The sequence below is a fragment of the Chrysochloris asiatica genome, unplaced genomic scaffold (genome assembly GCF_000296735.1).
Source record: "Chrysochloris asiatica unplaced genomic scaffold, ChrAsi1.0 scaffold00002, whole genome shotgun sequence".
Classification (NCBI taxonomy): domain Eukaryota; kingdom Metazoa; phylum Chordata; class Mammalia; order Afrosoricida; family Chrysochloridae; genus Chrysochloris; species Chrysochloris asiatica.
The window spans coordinates 32,828,275-32,833,031 of record NW_006408520.1 but is presented as its reverse complement, the minus strand read 5'-3'; the positions used below and the strand labels follow the sequence as shown (position 1 = coordinate 32,833,031).

At 36.9% G+C, this 4,757-nt stretch overlaps 1 protein-coding gene across 2 annotated transcripts in view; it reads right to left on the bottom strand.

The window, feature by feature from the left end:
* The window catches only part of DDAH1 (dimethylarginine dimethylaminohydrolase 1), a 217,794-nt gene that overhangs the window by 77,053 nt on the left and 135,984 nt on the right, over nt 1-4,757 (bottom strand). The gene's annotated exons all lie outside the window — the stretch shown is intronic.

Below are 4,757 nucleotides of genomic sequence, written 5' to 3'. Positions count from 1 at the left end.
AACTCGATGGCTCCTGACAACAAGCCCATAGTATATTCAGTATTCTCTGGTAGCCCATAGTATATTCAATGTTTTTTGCCAACAGCACAATTTAAAGACATCAGTTCTTCTTCGGTCTTCCTTATTCATATAAACATGAGGCAAGTGAACATACTTCTGGAATTTGCACTTAAATGTACAGTAGTCAAAGTGTAAGGAAGAAATGATGAAATTAAAGGACTGAACAGTATCAAAGAGTGAGTGGCTTAAGAAGACAAAAAGTATTAAAATGAAATGTACAAAGACTTGAAGTTAGAAAACCAAAAGGGAAGAACATGCTAGGCATTTCTCAAGCTGAAAAACTGAAAAAAAAAAAAGAAAAAATCCAAACCTCAAGTTGCAATATTAAAGGATTCAATGAATACAGTGGCTCCATAGAATAAGCATTGGACTGTGAACCACAAGGTTGGTGGTTCGAGCCCATCAGCCACTCTGCAGGAGAAAGATGGAACTTTGTGTTCCCACAAAGATTTCAAAAGCCTCGGAAACACTGTAAAGGGTCCATATGAATAGAAACCAGCTCCATGACATTTCACAACAACAAAAACAAATGGGCAACAAATTGAATGATATAGGTAACATCAAGAGAAGATGGCAAGAATACACATAGCCACTCTACCAAAAATAGTCAATGTTCTACTATTTCAGAAGGCAGCATATGATCAAGAACCGATGGTACTGAAGGAAGACATCCAAGCTATACTGAAGGTATTGTGAAAAACAAGGCTCCAGGAATTGACGCAATACCAATTGTAATGTTTCTAAACAGATGTAATTCTGGAAGCACTCACTTATCTACATCAAGAGATTTGAAAGAGAACAAATTGGCCAACTGACTGGAAGACAGCAATATATGTCCCTATTCCAAAGAAAGATGACACAATGGAATACGGAAATTATAAACCAGTATCAGTAGTATCACACATGTATAAAAGTTTATGCTACAGATAATTAAAAAAATGATTGCAGCAGTATATTGATAATAAATTGTCAAAAATTCAAGCCGGATTCAGAAGAAGACATGGAATGAAAGATAATCATTGCTAATGCCTGACAGAAAGGAGGTCACAAATACAGCAAGGTAACTTCTAAACAAATGAAAGTATGGAGCTACTTTAACAACAAGCCTGACATTCATGCAGTCAAAACATTAAAGAGGATACAAAGTAAAATAAATATATCATCTCATCTTTGTCTTGGAACTCATGTGAAAATTCCATGAACCAGAGTGACTCAGAACAATAAAAAGTTATTTCCATGGCTGAAATGGTCTTAATGGTGTAATAAATACATCCAGTGACCTCTTTCACAGCTGAATAGGTTTTCCTACGTGGAATCGTTGCTATAGCATAAAAAAGGAGCAAACCAAAATCATCCCAGACTTGTTGGGTTACAGTGGACCCCTGGTAACATGTAGCTGCTTCCTTCTGGCTTCTTTGCCTCTGTGTCCATAGAAAAGACACCAAGTTTGGAGAGAGAAAATGAGAAATGACCTACTGCTCTTTTTGTTACCATTATGAATGCTACTGCTTCTATTATGACTTAACATTTCAAAGGTAATTAGGAATTCATCAATAACATAGTTTTTTTTTTTAATAACATAGAATTTTGACTGAAAAACTTATACGTAACATTTGTGCTCAGGGAAATGTATTTAACTTTTAAGAGCTTAAGGAGAACAGGAGTAAGGAGGGCACTATGTCAGTTTCGGAAACATTGCATCTTTAAAAAAATTCTGTCTTTCAAAATTAAAGTTTTAGATGATAAAATGTTTGTGGTTTCTGAAAAGTCAAAACAGCTGTACTGACATTAAAAAAACAACAACAAAAAACAAAACTGGCTTTTGCATGAAAGTAGCATTTTCTTTTTTAATATTTGCATTTACATTTTAACATTTTTTTTTTTTAACATAAAATCATTAGGATAATTCCATACTACAAACATTGATGATACTGCATTACTTTCAGAGTTAGGAGCATGGATCAATTTAAAACATTTTAAAACATCAAGTAAACAGTCCTAGAGAATTGCCATATGGTATCAAATTGACAATGCTAACCCCAGGGAGATTTCTGGAGAAGAAACAGGAGAGGCTGAATCCAACAGGCTGTCCACTGAGAATCGAATATGCTTGGAACAAGGGTGCCAGTGAATCAGACAAGCTCAGATGCAAACAGGCCCTGCATTGCCCTTACACATGGACGCATAGCAAGCCAGCTATTTGGGCAGTCAGAACATTGAATATTAACTATAGAAGTAGGAAATTTTTGCAGGAAGAGATCCAAAGAGATTCAAGAAATTGCCCATTTTGCGGCTACACAGCCATGGCTAATGTTGACTTAATAAATTTTCAAGAGGAAAGACAAAAAGTCCAACAACACACCTACTTTTCATTGAGGCACTAATCCTGCAGAGTGGAAGTTAGCATTACTCAGCGTGGAGAGAAACTGTCAAGACAAATAGTATTAACACCAATTGGTTGAACTGGCCATTTTAGCCCATGAAATAAGAAATAAAGAGGGTAAGTTAGAGAAACCATCTTAATTAATTAAAACCTTAACTACATAATTTTTCATGTTGTATACTAAGGATTTACCAGATCTTTAAAATTTCTTTCCCTTTTCATTCTATAAGTATTTTGATTTCATGTTTTTACTTTATATTCTAATTTCTTTCTGTCCCATCTTCTCTCTATCATTTGCTCCAGAGTCTCTAGGTGATGCAAATGGCAAAATTTAGCTGCAAATCAAATGGTTGGAGGTACAAGCCCGTTCAGAGGTGCTTTGGAAGAAAGGTTTGGTGATCTACTTCCAAAAGATCAGCCACCAAAAATTCCACGGAGCACAGTTCTACTGTGATGTACATGGGATTCATATGGGTTGGAATCAACAGTAGCTGGGTAGATCCTAGATTCTTTTTCTAGCTACCTTTGTTATTGCTAATCATCTAATTGTCTTTCTTTTCTGGTTCCACTTTAAGGTAATCATCTTTTCTTTTTTTCCCCATTTACCTTTCTCTTTTCAGGAGTTGTGCTGTTAAGTGTTGTCGAATTGGTTCTGACTCATAGCAACCCTGGATAGGGTTTCCAAGGAGCAGCTGGTGAGTTTGAACCACTGACTTTGTGTTTCAAACCAACCGTGTGGTTCAGTGCATTATCCCACAGTGCCACACCAGGACTTCTTTCTGAAGTGGTATTGTTTAAAAAATATATTTATTGGGGTTGTTTAAACATTCACAGCCATTAAACCGGGAACATCTGTACAGTGTTATGATCAAGGGCCTGGGATCAAATCCTAACTCTTCTTACTTGTTAACTGAGAGACCATAGGTTGTTCAACTTTATGAGCCTCAGCAATTTTTTCATCTTCAAAATGGATGTGTTTTTGTTTTGTTTTGCTTTTCATAATAATGTTAACTTCCTAGGCTACTCTTAATCTAAAAATTAAATACACTTAGCACAGAATCTGGCATACAGTAACTGCTCAATAAATGTTAGATACAACTTTACTTTGATGGACTCTAGCTTATATATACCAGTGACAAATGAAACTGACCCACAAGAGAAAAGCTTTTACATTTTTACATTTGGGCAAACTTCTCATGTTTTACCATCCTATGACAGATCCCATCTGCTTTCCAGTGAATTAAATCACAGCCTTCTCTGCAAAGCCCATGCAAAGTTAAAGCACATACACTGAAGACACATTTAAATTTGAATCATGCAAATTTGATTCCCTTCCAGCTCCTGGAAGCTGTCAGGCTATGTGGTAGATTTTTATTTGATCTCTGATTTGAAACAGCCCTCTGTAGGCACCACTGAAGGAGGGGCATGGACCTTCCTGGTAACATGACCCACAGACTCACAAGGGCTCCAGCTCACATGATCTGGAATGATAACAGTTATGTGATGTGATCCCTAAAGGACTCAGGCAGTCTAAAGAATTCCCTCTCCTCCTCACTGTCTACTCTCTTTTCCTGATCTTTTCTGTTCTACTCTTGAACCTTCCTATTTTTTTTTGAACCTTCTTTTATAGCGTTCACTTCCGTTACCCTATTTGTCCTATCATGATTACATCATCATTCTGTCTTCTCTTTTCACCCCTCTGGGGTCCTCAAGGTGAGTGGAAAGGACTGGGCATCTGACTACCAACTCTGTCACATATAAGCTAGATGACATGGGACTAGTTGAATTCTCTGAACCTAAATGTCCTAATCTGCAAATGGATCATGCATGTAGGGTGCCTAGTGCACTGCCTGACATACTGAGTTCAAAATTAGTGGTTGTTAGTATTATTGCCCTAAATGAACACAGTCCTTGGGCTGGATTCTGGCTATCTTTCAGAAAGAAATGAGAGACAAATATAACACTTTTAGCATTGAAAAAGACATCTTTTGAGCCCAATTCTTCTTTTATCTCCCTTATAACCAAAATACTACTAGCCCCAAGCCCCTAGAACAACAACAACAAAAATTGCCTAATATAAAACAAAACAAATATAAAACTTTAGGTATTTTCATTGGGAAGCTATACTCATAACAAGTTTGCAATAGCACTATAATTAAATACTCATTTTTAGATACCCCTTGTTTTCCAGTTGGAGTCCTGGTGTGGGGCTGTGGATTAATGCACTAGACTGCAAAGTCTGTTTGAGCTGCAAGTCGGAGGTTCAAGCCCATCATCCATTCCTCAGAAACCCTATACAGGGTCACTATGGGTC